The sequence below is a fragment of the Nothobranchius furzeri genome, chromosome 5 (assembly GCF_043380555.1).
Source record: "Nothobranchius furzeri strain GRZ-AD chromosome 5, NfurGRZ-RIMD1, whole genome shotgun sequence".
NCBI classification, from domain to species: domain Eukaryota; kingdom Metazoa; phylum Chordata; class Actinopteri; order Cyprinodontiformes; family Nothobranchiidae; genus Nothobranchius; species Nothobranchius furzeri.
In genome coordinates, this window is record NC_091745.1 from 8,588,128 (window position 1) to 8,604,066 (window position 15,939).

General features: G+C 42.0%; 1 protein-coding gene across 1 annotated transcript in view; it reads right to left on the reverse strand.

Moving 5' to 3' along the window:
- The window catches only part of shank1 (SH3 and multiple ankyrin repeat domains 1), a 128,420-nt gene extending 120,654 nt beyond the window's left edge, over window positions 1–7,766 (reverse strand). Inside the window, exon 1 of the mRNA XM_070551406.1 lies at window positions 7,635–7,766. The gene's annotated coding sequence lies outside the window, so the exon portion shown is untranslated. The remainder of the gene's footprint in view (window positions 1–7,634) is intronic.
- Window positions 7,767–15,939: the final 8,173 nt, after the last annotated feature.

The window sequence follows — 15,939 nt, forward strand, 5'->3', positions numbered from 1 at the left end:
AAAGTTTTGTTCATTACTGACCTTGCACTAACCAGGCCGAGGTGAGCCGACGATAACGTATTTGGTCCAGTAGCAGCTGAATCCAGAGACACAGGCACAGTTGACACGTAGTCCACATGATGCAGATTAGCAAGGTTAGCACCCTTCCAGCGGTAGCAAAACCCCCGGAATACACATTGCGATGGAGCATCCAAGTCAAAGCCCACCAATGGCACCAAGCAGGATGGTGGAGGATCCAACAAACGCGACGGCGCCACAAGAAGATGTCCAGGCCCACACAGCCCGGCGAGCTCCTTCCAGGACCGAGGCGGTTTGGCACGTAGGTGCACAAGTTTCCCAGCTCAACAGCCACAGCGCCAGCGGCGCCTTCTCCGCTGATGACGAACGGATGCACACAGTGGAGGGACGGGTGGAACCGAGAGGCTCCGAAATGAGCGCGGGGGACTAAAATCCCCCCGGCTCGTCACAATCACCGGGCTGATGAAACCGACATCAGGCCAGAGTTCCAGAAGCGTTGCTCGATCATAAGTCAGCAGTAGGGATGCACTGTCCACACAAAGCGCAAGAACCAAAAAAGGAATAAACATGTACAGAGGAGAGTGTCCGTGAGACAGACGGCGTGCCACACACACCGGCGCCATCTTGTCTTTATTTTTTATGGTTATACTTTACAAAGCCGCCAAAAGTTCTCAACAATTCAGCATCATTTAATTTATTTTCAACAACATTTCGATGGATATTTCCAGAAATTAACAGTTAAAACTACACATTGTCTCTTAGTGTGCCTTTAAGGTAAAAATTAATGAAAGAAATGTTTGTTTGTTTGTTTTTTTACCTAATAGCTCCATTTTTGTCAAACATTTTTGTAGCCGCCGGAAATGGTCTGGTTTTCCATCTACAGGCCACCTCTTCAGTATCGGGTCATTTGGAGACATAAGTCTTAACTGGTGCTTTAATCTGCAAGAAAGATACTGTTGCTTCGCCAAGGTCTTTCCAAGCTCACTCTTATCTAAGACTGGTTTTTATTCACAGCACAAGATGGATGAACTTTCAAAATTAAATCATATAATGAACAAGACGAATAAATAATTATTTGGTTGAATGAACAATAATGATTGAAGGATAATAACAATGTTTAGATTAATCTGTGTTGAATTAATGTGGATGATACTTATGATGTTATGATCAGTAAAGTTAGTGATTCACTTGTTAAATCTATCTACTGACAGCTCACACACTCAGACACATAACGATGACAAGGTTAAGCTAATATCCTGACACATTGCTTTCTGTTCCACCAATCAGAACTCCTGTATCTGACGCAAGGCGTGTTTTCTGAGGTTTGTTGGTAAAACCCTTTTTACGTGTCAAATTCTGAATTGTTAGTAAATCAAAATATGATGATTATTAAAACAGGACTCACTTCACCGTGAGTCAGTTCTAGTTCTTGAGAGTTCTTGAGAAAGCTTCGGACCGGCCATCCTGAGCAAACCTCTTTAACCCAGATCATCTTTTGACAAGCTATCAAAAACCTGTTGCACGCTACAGCTGACCGCAAACGGTTCCTTCAGAATAAAGCTGAACCAACTTCAACTCCTTAAGAGTTATTTCTAAGATGCAAAAAAAAAAAAAACTGTCGTGACCTGGAGACATCCCGAGACCAGTTTAGTGGCACTGCAGTTTCTTCTACGGACTTCGGTACCTCTGGGGTCCCCGGACCTCAAAACATTCTGGATCTACCACGGGGGTCTCCGAGCTGGTACGTAGACTCGACAGATTGCATCTGATGTGTTTTTGAGAAGAACCAACTTTGTGAGTTTTTAGCAGACCAAATTCACTCCCACTCAGAACTCAGTTTCTCCAGATACGAAGGTTCTGATAACATCACATTCACACATCATCACCCCTCACATTCCATCCACTTAAATTCATTCATCACATAAAGTGTCCGAGTTGTCATATTTTAATTGTTTAGAAAATAAATCTCTTACTTTTTATCAACTTGACTCTCTTCTTGAATTAATGCAAAGTGTCGTACAATCCCTGAATAAACAAAGAATTCTAAATCTTCTGGTTAATCATTCAAGACCAATCAGACTGGATTTTCATATTTATATGGAAATTCACATCTTATTGGTCAAGTTGTAGTGTAGTATATTAAGCTTTAAAAGCGCCCAAATACATACAATAATTACCCCATCAAATTTTTCTTTGGTAAATATTTTCTAATTAAAATTTTGTGCATGTAATAATAAAATACAAGAACTAAAACATCCTCCACCAGGTGGTTGACCTGCCAGTGACAGAGATAAAGCTTAAAACACAAACATGTAAACATGGATAAAAAAATCTAGTAAATGAAATAATTCAGTGAATGGCAGATGAAAATAATATAAAGACTAAAATAATAGTTTTGGAGTGGTTTTTGAAACTCAAACCAAGGCTAATGCTCACACTGTCGCTCAAGTTTTAGCAGATATCCTGAGATGAACTTGTGTTTAAACAGTTTCTTTGTCCAAACTTGGGTAATTGGCTCAGAAGAGAGGTGGTATCCACACCAGACTCATGTGTGATCTCTCTCTTCACCAACACGGAGCTTTTCAACCAAAAAGCGCAGAGCCTACCCATCACCTCTCTGCAGATCACAGGGAAGGTGTTTCATGACCGACAAGTATTTTCTTCACCATGTCCAGTGAAAAAGAATGTAAGTAATGATTTCCCCTCTGGCTCCTGCAAACCAGACAGAAGCATCGTTCTGGTCTGATGAAACACTCACAGATGGTGGAATTATTAATAAAGACTGATAGAGTTGGTAAAAGACAGGTGGATGGAAATGACAGAGGAAAAGGAACAAGAAGAAAGAGGAGTAAGGACAGTCCTAAAGTAGGACAAAGCGCAGGGGAGGCCCGTCTGTCCCAGATCTCTGGTTTACGGCCAGCAAGTGATGGAGAAGGGCTGAGCGAGAGGGAAGGAGTGAGAGAGCCTAAATCTGGAGAAATGAACTACATCACCCTCTGAGCTGTGCAGCAGATATTCAAAGGAATGCTGAGCTCCAATTTCAGGCATCTTGGCAAAAAAAAAAAAAACAAGAGAGATGCTGGAAATAGAGAAAATAACCTCACCACAGTCCAACTCTGGGAAGTTTTCAGTCACAGTAGTGGCTGAACAGATGGGTGATCAGTTCAGAAGACCAAAACTATCTGTTTTCATCTCAGATTCAGGTTAGAAACATTCTCGTTATTCAAATCATACCCCCGACAGTCCTGTGTCAGGTGGGTGTACTGACAAATATTCTCTTGTCCAAGCTGACATGTGTGTGAAAAGACTGTGGCTCCCCCGATCCCCACAGGGATCTGCACGGATGGAAATGTCCGCTGGTTACTCTGTCTTCTGTGTACATAGTGGAGCTAAACAGTGCTGCTCCGAAACACTTTACTGACAAAAGATGGAATTAATGGCCTCTTCCTGCAAACATGAGCTGAATTCTAACCGGACTTTGCTGGCACCAAGTCCAGCCTGTTTGCTGGACCTTGACTCTCTTTCTGTCAAATTATGTCTGAAGCAGAAAGGACATGACAGCCTGATCTCAGCCTGCAGCCAGACGGAGCAGGCCAACTCAACATTCACAGACCAATCCCAGTCCCAAAGAATTTAAAGAAGAGCTGGACCATAAAATACTTTATTAACATCACTGAAAGACAGTAAATGAAGATGCTGCGATGAAGATCGTGGAACTCAGGAGAACCTAGACACAACATAACGATTACACATGTACATCTGCTCCCGGAGCTGCAGACTGAGCCATTAAATTTGACACGAATTGCTTCCATTCAGAATGCCGTATCTGACTAGAAGGGATCCATCACTTTTCATACAAACGTATCCGTTCAACATGAATTTGTGTTCAATGGCTGCTTGATGTCAGGATGTGAAACAGGAAAATTGGCTCAACATCAGCCAATCTGAAACTCTAAAATCTGGACATTTATTTCTTCAATGCGGATTTTTTAATACTTTCACAATCCTAATTTTAATTTAAGGTCAAATGGGGGGAAAAAAACTATATGCTAATTACAGTTCCTTGAGTAAATATCTGTATCTGCAGGAATCAATATCAGCTCTCAAAACCAGAATCGATGCATCTCTACTCAAATCATTTCCTTCTTTATCCACCTAGAGGCATCCCTAAAACCCCCGGCGATACTCTGATGATAGTATAAAGCTGGGGTATTCAATTCCGGGTCTGGAAGGGCAGTTTTCAGCAAGTTTTAGTTGTTTCTCTGCTCCAACGCACTTGATTCAGTGGTTGAATCACTTGTGCAGCAGCTCATCAGGCTCTGCACCAGCTGGTAATCACCAGGGGCCTCATTTATCAAGCTTGCTTACGCACAAAACGGGGTCGGAAAACTGCGTAAGCAAGTTTCCACGCAAACTTTGGGATTCATGAAAGAAAACTTAGCGGAAAAATGTGCGTAACTTTAAGTTGGATAAGGACCTGGCTTACACACATGTTGGACATGGAGAGCACCTGCAGTGCTGCTGATGAGAAGGATAAAATTATGAAATCCTGCAGCATTATCACTTGTACTGCTTCATTTTCACACAGAACTAGAACCCCCCCCCCCCACACACACACACACACACACACACACACATGCGTGCACACTCACACACACAGCCTGAAACGCAGAATACGGAATGCAGAATATCAGCAGGGGGACAGATAGAGACAGAATGTCATGCGTCTGTGACAGTGTGTGTTCTGTAACTGTGACCCGATTCATGATGTGCACTGGCTACTTAGACAAGGAAGATTTTCGTTTGGCCGATTGGTTAGCGCACATGGCTTTTACCCGGGAGTCTTGGGATTGAATCCTGATTGGACCTTTTTTTTATATCCACCACAGATCTCTCTGAATAACCCACAACATTGACGGCTTCAGCAACGCTGTGCCACTCCGTGGATTTTCTCTTATTTGTTTTGCAGAAGCACTTCCTTTCATGTCTGCACCTCAACTTCTGCTTCTGTGAAATTGCGCTTCCTTGATCTGCCTTGATCTACGGTCGCCATCGTCATTGGCGGAGCGCTGCAACAGCCGGCTTATGTACATGCATGAGATCCACAAGGCACTTTGCACTGACTATTTATGGCAGTAAGTGGGCGTGGTGAGGGCGGGATGTGACTAAAATGCAGCTGAGAACCTTTGTAGATAGTTTCTGATTTATGAAGCGGAGATTGCGTGCAGCTGTGCGTACTCCATGTTTGATAGATCACAAACCTACTTGGCGTAAGTACTTTTTTTTGCTGAGCTTAAGTACGGTTTTAGTAAGGATTCTATGCAATGTTTGATAAATGAGACCCCTGATGATTGAAATCAGGTGTGTTGAAACCATAGGCGTCATTTTAACCGGGGACGCCGGGGACATGTCCCCGGCAAAATTTGTGATTGGCAGCTGTGTCCCCCCCACTTTCAAAAAAGCCTGCTGATGAGGATTTTTGTTTTACCAGCTCAGATCTTATACCAGGGGTCGGCAACCTGTTCCCATCAAAGAGCCATTATTACCCATTTCCCACGGTAAAGAAAACACTGCAGTAGCCGCAGTATTGTGGGCGGGGCCTACCCTCAGACAGCAGAGAGCTGCTCACAACAGGTGACAGCAGCCAGTACCGGTCGCTCGCATGGGCGTCGCACCCGTGGGGGATTCAACACCCACACTTTTCCAGCTGTTTTACTCACCTCCACACCAGTCTGGTTTCTTTACGTCGCACTCACTCTGTTTGCCTCATCTCCTTCTTCACCTCCCGCTTCTGACAGCCGATGTCGGGTTTCCAGGAGAGCAGGAGAGGGAGGGACGGAAGAGCTCGACTGAATTCATAATTTTACATCTTGACATTAGCTGTACAAAGTCTGAGTTTGATAAAGTGAAGAACAACAATTTGCAGAGGTTCATAACAGGCGCGGCGCCAGGTTTTCATTTTTGGGTGGGCCACGGTAATTTTGGACGGACCTTAATAAGCAGTGACTTAAGTGAAGCAGGCAGGTCGCGCTAGAAAATTTAGTTTAAAAAGACGTCATAAATGTGTTCCCCCATCATTTTTATTCATAAAATATGAAGTAAAAACTCCCAATTTAATTTTCATTCATTTGTCATTTATATGTAGTCTACACCCGTGCGTTAAGTGGACCATCTTCCAGTAAAAGCAAAGTTGCAGCCCATCTCTCCAAATGCGTAAAATGTGCATCAGCCGCTAGTTAGGCGCGCCACGCGCACCATCAGCTACGTCAGCCCAGACAAGAGCAGAGCAAATAGAGAAAGAATAGAGGATAATTCTATCTGGATGTGAGCCGCATGCGGCTCCAGAGCTGCGGGTTGCCGACCCCTGTGCTAGCCTACTTTATTGTCCCCAGCCATTTTTAAACCCCACTCAAGTGTATGGTTATTGTCCCCAGCAATTCTGAAAACAAATTGACGCCCTTGGTTGAAACAGAGTTAAAACTAAAACATCCTGGATAGTGGCCCGCCAGGACAAGGATTGAATACCTCTGGTATAAAAAATCAGACACAAAAAGCTCATGAGCTACTATGGCCATGTGTGGGTGACATCCCTGCTCTATCATTGTCCTGTGAAACCAAAAAACTGAACCCACAGTCACGTCTCTCACGCTCCAAACGCCCCCAACAAGTTCTCCGTGGTGAAACTTCTGCTGCATCCACCTCGCTGTTCTGTCCAACACTTTCCACACAACAAAAGCAGCTTGTATAATTGTAAAGCCACATTTTGTCACCTTTTTTTGTTCAGCGGAGACAAAAGCGTCTATAGATAGAGCAAGGTAATGACAGGAGAAGAGCAAACACATGTTCAGCGCCGGCAGGGTGACCCGCCTCTTGTATAAAGGTGATCCTGTAATAAAACACCTACAGTATCTGCAGCTGAAATCATCCCTCCACACAAATTCTCTCATGTGTTCATGTTCACTCGTGCATGTGCAGCCTGTGTACGCTACAGTCAACGTGTCAGGAGAGCACAGGTGTGATTTACTGAGTGATTTTATGCACTGGTTAGAGTTTTTCAATGTGAACAGTGAGTTGCTGTGTGCAGAGATCATCTGCAAACCTTGACAGGCATGAAAATGCACGTGGGTGTGCTCAGGAGTTTGACACAAGAATGAAGCTAACATCTAACAAGTATCATCCCCTATATGATGGGTTGTTTCACATTTGCTTCTGTTCATTTGTGTTGCTACTCGGTGTTATTTTGCAACTATCTGAAGCTTAATGGAGTGGGGGTGCATGTGCTTTGATCAAAGAATCGTTTTAGGTCTGTGCATCCCTCAAAGGCTGCTTAATAGTATTAATCGTATCCCTTTTTTATGAAGTAGCCACGCATTTCCATTTTGTGTTAACATTTTGCATGCACATAAAGCCATGTGACACAGGAATTAATGTTTCACATCAATGCAGTAAACTTGAACATGCAAAGCCACCTCCCATCTCCTGCTGCACACACACATACCCCCTACTGACTCTACCACTATCCCTTTGTAAAAACCCACTGCTTGTTCATGCACCTTCCTCTGTCTCCATGCATGATGTGAGAGAAAAATGTATAAAGGAAAAAATATATATCTTACTGTTTTTTTAATAATCCCTGATGAAAAAGAGAAATCCCTTCGCTGGAAAAAAGGGGGGGACAAAAGTAGGAAAGAGAGGAGGGAGGGGAGTCCAGCGGTTGGCAGAGAATGAAGGAGTGGGACGAGCAGGAAGATGTGATGAAAAGGGGGGAGGAAAAGACAACCGCAACAATAAAAACCTTCCTTCTTCACAACGGCCACCACCTCAAGACATTACAGTTTGTCCCGTGTGCTGTTGTACGCTGAGGAATGGAGCTTCATCATCATGATCGGCTCCCAGCCTGCCCTCCTGCAGCAGCAGCTCTGTAGTAACACTTCTGTCTCTCTGGTCTGATAATCTCCCCATCCTTCACTCGATGCCTCCCCTCCTGCCTCCCTCCCTCCCTCCCTTCAGCTTGTTCAGCACCTCCCCTCCACCCCCTCCTCTTCTCTCTCCTCATAATGCCCCCCCCCCCCCCCCTTCCTTTCCCGTATACCTCCCCATCTCCCTCCTCCTCTGTCATTACCTGGATACAGGGCAAACCCCTCCCTCCTTCATTCTCTCTCCACGGCTCTTTGATGTTTGGAAGTTCGACTCTTTGCTGCGAGAAGCAAAGAGTCGAGCAGGGAGGGATTCACCCAGCAGTGGAAGAGCGCACACACCTAACACTCACACACAGAAATACGTGAAACCTAATCCTGTAATTGTGAAATGAAAAAAATGAAAAACCGTGAAATGGGAATGATAAAACCTCACATACCAGAGCAGGAATCCTGCACAGGTTACATCAACAATCCAGAGATCTGATCCTAATCAGACACGCTTAAGTGCAAACTGCAGCAGCATGTGTATTCCAACACACACTCACATGAAAATGAATCAGAAATGAAAGAGACGTGCATGAGAGGATGAGGGAAGCCACTGCTGCAACGCTTATTATCATACAGAGAGGAGGCTGGAGGAGAGGAGCACCGTGGGTGGAGAAGGAGCTTTCTGCTGACGAGCTGAACTGAATAGCAAGTAGAAATCAACTCCATGATGCCAATCAGAGGTGAGTGAAACTCACGGGGATTCGAAACCAGGAAGGTTGTAATAGTCACAAAGATACACATGATGTTGTTTTCATCTGTTTTGTTGCTGGGTTGGATGAAAAGCTGTGATTCTGCTGAAGAAGCTCTGGTGGACACTCAAGTGTGATCTGAGCCATTAAAAACAAACAAAAACACATTTGTTGTTGTGATTCTCCAGCTGGATTAAAGTCCCATTAGTCATCATCACACACTGGTGAAATTCATCTCCCCGTTTGACCCCTCCCCGTGGGGAGCGGTGAGCTGCAGCTGTAGCTGTGCTCGGTAACTATTTGGTGGTTTAAAGGTATTGGCCGGCATTAAAATCCGTTTTCAGATTGTATAACTTCAGTGGACCTACACTTTAACATCTGTACAAATATGAACTGGGTCCAGTTGTTCATTGTGTTAAGGACTTTTGTCACTAATCATTACAGAAAATCCAAATCCTCTCCTCCAGACAATGAAGAACCGTGTTCCGCATACGTCACTCCAGCACGTAAAACAAGCTAGCTGCTGTTGCTAGTATTGTAAATAACTGTATTTTGTTTACTTTCGTGCTCTTAATTATTGTGGAAATTTGCGTTTACAGCTGCAGCAAAAGGTTTGAGCCATATGTCCGTGTCCTATACGCATTTTTAAATAACAGGTCTGATCTAAAACCTACATCCATAAATCCATCTGGAACCGCACCGGTACTTCTGGATTCTAGACGAGTCCCGTTAGCATGACTGCGGGCCTGCGACAACACTGCTAACAGCGTTAGCTCCGGTGAGCAAAAAACAAGTCATTTGGGAAAGCTACGACTCACACAGATAAAAGATTATCTCCATATTTCAATAACAAAGCCTCCGTGGACCGGTAGAACCTCCGTCCCATCCTGGATTAGTGCAAACCATGAGCTGAGCTAGTGAGTTACTCCAGCAGGAAAACTTATTCTGGTAAAATATTCGTACTGAAATCCAGTGAAATATTTTCCAGAGTTATATCAATACATACATGGAGTGGTAAAACTGTCAGCACATTATTTTATTTATCTGTAGATTATTGAATTATACTGGGACAGATGATGGAGCTAAAACCAGCTGAGAACTTGTCAGTTTAGAGCTCCTGGTGGAGCACAAAAATTTATTTTACCTCTGCCTAAAATCTTTAAAACAGAGTCAAAAGTAAACAAACTGTACCGATTTTGGTACTGGGGATGAACAGAATCTTTCCCAGTGTCCAAACTGGGTCTCGGGTCTTCTGAGTCAAACGGTCTCAAACATGTCTGCACCTCCGGCAGTGATAACCAGCTAGCGGGGTCGGAGTTCAGTTGACCTTCTCCAGTGATCCAATATCCGTTCTTGTCGCCGTGTCCCAGAGAAAAAACAAATCTGACTGACTAGCAGAGGCTTCAGAAGCTACATCTGACTGATGACGCATTGTTCTTTGCTATAACGCTAACGCAGAAACACCGGAGTCAGGCGTTGTTTACTACAGCTGTTTCAGCAGGTCTCCTAGTAAAACGTCACCAGCTGCCCAGGGCTTAGACCAGAAGCTAGTTTTTGGTTTTGCCGTGCCAGTAAAAAAACATCAGATTTTCTTAAAATTCCAGCTGTGAAAATCCAAAAAACCTTTTTCATCTGAGGTTTTAATACTTCTTTACACATGCCATTCAAAGGAATTTTGCCTCTGGCCAAAATCTTCAATCCAACCCCTTTAAAGCTGAGTGTCAAGCAGGCATTGGGGACCATGTTTTAAAAGTCTTCGGTATGACCCACAGTGGTGCAGTGGTTAGCGCTTTTGCCTTGTAGCAAAAAGGTCCTGGGTTCGCTTTCCCTGTGCATACGTGGGTTCTCTCCGGGTACTCCGGCCAGGCGTGCAGATAGGGTGGGGGACGGGGGGGGATCTGTCCCCCCCAGATTCAGATCGACCCCGATCCGTCCCCCCCAACTAAGGCCAGAAAGAAAACAAAATCGGAGGTTAAGCACTTGAAGCTCCTTTTTCCAATTACATTGAATGCAGCATGACGTAAACAAACACCGACTCCAGAGGCGCCAAAGTGGTTGCCGCCAGGATGCAGGATGAAGCGAAAAAGGCAAGCAATGATTACTGCGTATTTTAAAAAGACCAACAGTTTAAGCAGGCGGGACCGATCTGTCCGTTTATGCATGTTGGTTCTAGTTTCAGTATGTTGTTGTCAGTGTTGGGACTTACTCGTTATAAGTGCCAAAGCCTCATTGCTGACTTTAACAAGTCTCATCTACAAATATGATCCCTCATGAAGTTACTACTTTACACCAGAAGATAGTGGAGATGTGGAACCTTCAGGCTGAGCAAAGTTTGGGAGTTTTTAGAGTTTGAAAATCGCCTCCCGCCGAGAGGCTCCCAGTCGGGGAGAGGAGGAGATGCGTGCAGCATGAAGAGAGTAAATATGAGATAAAACGTATAATTGCCGGCAGGTCTGGTCTTTGTTGACTGATCACTTTGTCTGGTCATGAGTGACTTTGATTATGAAGCAGAATATTGACTCTGATGAAGAAATTCACTCATCCAGCCGGGACGATTGACGCTGCTGCAGCATCAGACAGCTGGTGCTGCACAAGAGGTGTGTGGAGTTTACAAGCTCCAAACGTTTGGTTTAATGTTGGTTTAACCTTCTTTGGGACGTGATGGATGTAGAAATGATGGTAAAAACACCGCAAACATGACAGACTTAGTGACAATGTAAAAAAAAAAAAGCTGTAAAAAGGAGCAGATGCCGATGCGTTATATATGGAAGTCAAAGTGTGCCATAATCATTAAAAAAGCCACATAATCATAAAAAGTCAAATATAAAAAATCTAAAGAGCTTTATATAGTTATATATAAGTTAAAACTTTCCAAATATAATGAAAACTTCTAAATAATGGAAAAATACGAAGGAACATCTGTTGGTCAGGCTGAAAAGTTTGGGAACTACTGCTCTAAGTGATAAGGGAAAATAGTTATTTAAATATATTTTATGTGCAGTTTTTTAGGGCTTTTATGTTTTCTGTAAAGATTGGTACGCTGAAAATCCTTTAATGTTTTGCATAAAGCATGAGGGTTTGGTTAGTAAGGATTGAGAGGATAACAAATGACTGAATTAAATAGTGGGGCGCCTCTGTCAGTGCGCCCCAGGGCAGCTGTGGCTACATCGTAGCTCATCACCACCAGTGTGTGAATATGTGTGAATGGATGAATGATACACTGTAGTGTAAAGCGCTTTGGAGTCCTTACTCTGAAAGGTGCTATTCAAGTGCGGATCATTTATCATTTATAGTGTTGATCAGGCAGAGCTTTGTTGCCAGCGTTCCACTGCATAATGGCTTCAAACACGTATATAAAGTGTTCGTTTTTATGTAAATCATCGGATGAAATTACACAAACTGACTGAGCTCTAGTTAAGGTGCTTGCCATAGTTTGTGTATGTGTACGTGCGTGCGTGCGTGTGTGTGTGTGTTTGGGGGAGGGCACATTGGAACTTTGTCCCCCCCAGTATGAAAATCCTATCTGCGCCCCTGACTCCGGCTTCCTCTCACAGTCCAAAATCATTAGGTAGAGTGGTCTGTCTAAATTGTCCTTAGGTGTGTGTGTGAGTGTGTGTGTGTGTGTGTCTCTGTGTTGCCCTGTACAATTGGTACAATGGACTGGCAATCTGCCCAGGGTGTGCCCTGCTGGAGATAGGCACCAGCACCCACCCCCACCCCTTTTCAGCAGCAGAGGAAGTTGTGGTCCATTTAATCTCAAGTCATTTCATTTAATCTCATCTCAAATAATTTAATGTCATTTTATTTAACTTCATCTTATCTCATCTGATGTCATTTTATCTCATTTCATCGCATCTGAAATGATCTAATCTCATTTCATCTAATTGCATCACATCTCATCTTAAATCATCTAATTTTATGTCATTTAATCTCATTTTAAGTAATTTCATTTTATCTCATTTCATGTCATGTCATCATTTTTCTATGCATTTTACATTTTCACCCATATAAAATCTTGGAATACTGTAACATTTTTTCCCTTTGTTGTAACCTACAAGGCCCACTGTATCATATGTGATACACACATTTCTAAGTTTGTAGTAGCTGTAACTCTTTAGCAAGATTAGCATTTTCCAAAATAATCTGCAGTCTTAAATCTTTTAAGGGTTTTCTGCCTGCTCGTGGATTATTAAGTGTCAAGTGGGATTTTTATTTAGTATAATTATTGTTGTATTATTATAAAATTGCTTGATAAATTGAATATGAAAGTTAATAATTGTCATATTATCATTACCAATCAAATGTTTAAAATTTTAATAAATTGAGTCTTTTGAATGTTATTGAATGTGTCTTAAACTAAAATGCAAAATCATTGAGCTAAGTCACACAGTCAGCTTGATTTCAGTGTCTGCTTTATTCCTGACTCAATATGCCATCCTGTATTTGTTTAAAAATGCTAACTATAAGCACAAATGACTGTTGGACACTGTGTGATTTGACCCTATGCTTTTATAATAAAAGAAAAGCTACAATTTCATATCAAAATGTCTTAATATGAAGCCTCCACCATATTTTGTGTCATTAACATCTGTTAGCGCCATGTGAGCGTTGTTTAGAAATAGATGTACGCTAAACAAACTGCCTCGTATTGTCCACCTCATCCCTGTCTCTGACTCACACAGAAGGACTTTCACAGAGTATTAAAACCACACCAGCTGATCTATTGGTTTCTCTAAATTAGATTTCCATTGAACCTGCCAGACAGATTGCGTCCGAGTGTATTGAAAGCTGCATTAAAAAGATTTTGTTCATCAGGCTGAGCCCAGACCAATAATATTGATTGTCTGTGAGGAAAATTGGTCATTGCAAGTTAAAAAAAAAAAACAGATTTCTGATTAAGAAACCACTTCTTGTTGCAGATATAATTTGCACAATTGCACTAAACCTTAATTAGCCATGAATCTGACGCCTGCTTCACCTGTCACGTTGGGAAAGCACATCCAGCAGAACGGATTTCTCTAAAGCTCTAATCCCTCCACTTTCTGAGGGTCAAACAACAGTTTATTTACTGTATTTCACTGCTGCTGGGGATGCTTCCAGTATTCTGCACTCACATAAAATCCTACAGCAACTTAACACAGTCAGCCAGTTTGCAGAGCTGCAGCAGCTGTGCAGATCTCACATCCCATGGCAGATTATAATCCCCAGAGTTCTTGGTACAAAAAACATGAAGTCATGCAGCTACATATGATCTAATGCTGTTGTGATGTACTCAAACATATAATAAAGAATGCATGCTGATGAAACAATGTTTTGGGTATTTTGAGTGTTTTTTTTATAAATCATTACCATCACACCTGTTGTTGACCTCTAACCAGAGCAAATGAGCTCATATGCATTGTAACTGATGGGCTAACGGCTAGTCCAGTGGTACTCAACCTTTTTTCACTGATGTACCCCCGTGAAATTTTTTTTTCAGCCAAGTACCCCTAATCAGCGCAAAAACATTTTTGGTTGTGAAAAACAAGACCTTAAATAGGTGCCTTCAGTGACTGATTTATTAAACTTTGAAACTGATAAACAAGTACAAAATTCAACCATTTGGGAAAAAAAAACTATTTTGAATTTTTTAAAAGTTAATACTCCATAACTAAATGTATTGGAAATATTTTTCATCACTAAAATGTGATTCTAATCAATTAATTGAAAACAGTCACCATAAAACTATTTAAAACCATAAGAATACCCATTGAAAAATCCATAAATGTGCAAAACAGTAACACTGCACAATTTTGTAGTATCTCTTGAACTATTTGGAAAAAATATATATATAACTAGAAATATATATAAAAAAAATCAAATACAGGCCAAAGAAATGATTAAGCTAATTATAATTAAAGATTTGTGCTCATGAAAAGCACATCAACATAAAGTGTTCTCTTTTGGGATCATAGTATATCTGTTCTCTAAAAGAAATCATCAACGTCATTTTAAATAACAATTGCTAAAACAAATGTAAATCTCAAAATATATTTTTTAAAATCAAAAAGAAGACTGAAATCTTAACATTACTGCACTGATCGGAGTGTTTTTACAGACTTTTTAGTGAGACACTTGGGCTTGTGCTTCACTGAGGATCTTTTTCATCCTTGGTGGCAGGGAGGCAACTGCTGTGATCAAGCTCTTTTTTAGACACAGTCTGCTTCTCTGATGTACCCCCTGGAGTTTCTTTACGTACCCCCAGGGGTACGCGTACCCCCATTTGAGAAAGGCTGGGCTAGTCCAACGTACTGCTGCTGCCTTAAAACAGCTCCAATCTCCAAAATGTCATCCATGAAAACGTTTCACCTAACCTTTTCGCATCGTGTTCATCTAAGAGTGAATATAATCAGTAGCAGCAAAATGTGGCATTTCATCACGGGTCTGCCATGATATGAAATTTACCTCAACAGGTGTTAGTGGTGCAAATGTTTGTAATATTACCTTTACGTTTTTAACACAGCAGCTGTTATAAAGAGACGACGGACCTTCGTGGGTCACTCTGGACCACAAGAACAACCTGAAATGGCGTCAAAGCAAAGAAAATGTGTGTTTTAGTTGAGATTTGTATTCTTTTATGATCTGATCTGCTTTCTCTTCCATCTTGGTTTGGTGCATCTACACATGAACTGTGAAAATCTAAACAGCAGGGAAACTCTTCAACATTAACATGTATTCCTCATCTCCCTCTCCTCTTTCTGTCCTCATTATGAGAAATATGTTACACTTGGCAACAGAAATAGCTGCTTGGCTGGTTGTGAGAGCTGGGAAAAATGAAATATGTGGCAGAAGTGGGTCAAATACGGCAAGAGGAGAGAGGTTTGAGGAGAAAAGCGCTGGTTTCAGGTTGAAATAGCAGCAGCAGATAGAAGAGAATGAGCAATAAACCAGCAGGATGAACTTGAGCTTTGAAATGATCCAGATGAATATTTCAGAGAGGAACAAATAAAGCAAACCAAGAACAACAGGACCCGACTGCATCTTGAAACTAAATGATGCAACATCTTACTGTAATGTACTACAATGAACATGTTTAACACAAAAGCTTTATATGGAATAGTGATGCACCGATATGACATTTTTGGGCCGATACCGATATTAAGATCACTGGTATGGCCGATAACCGATATTTGCCGATACCATTATACCGACATTAATGCTTCTAAAATCAGCAATTTTTGTGTAGAATGAAAATTATTAAAGCTGAATTTACGTTATGTACACAC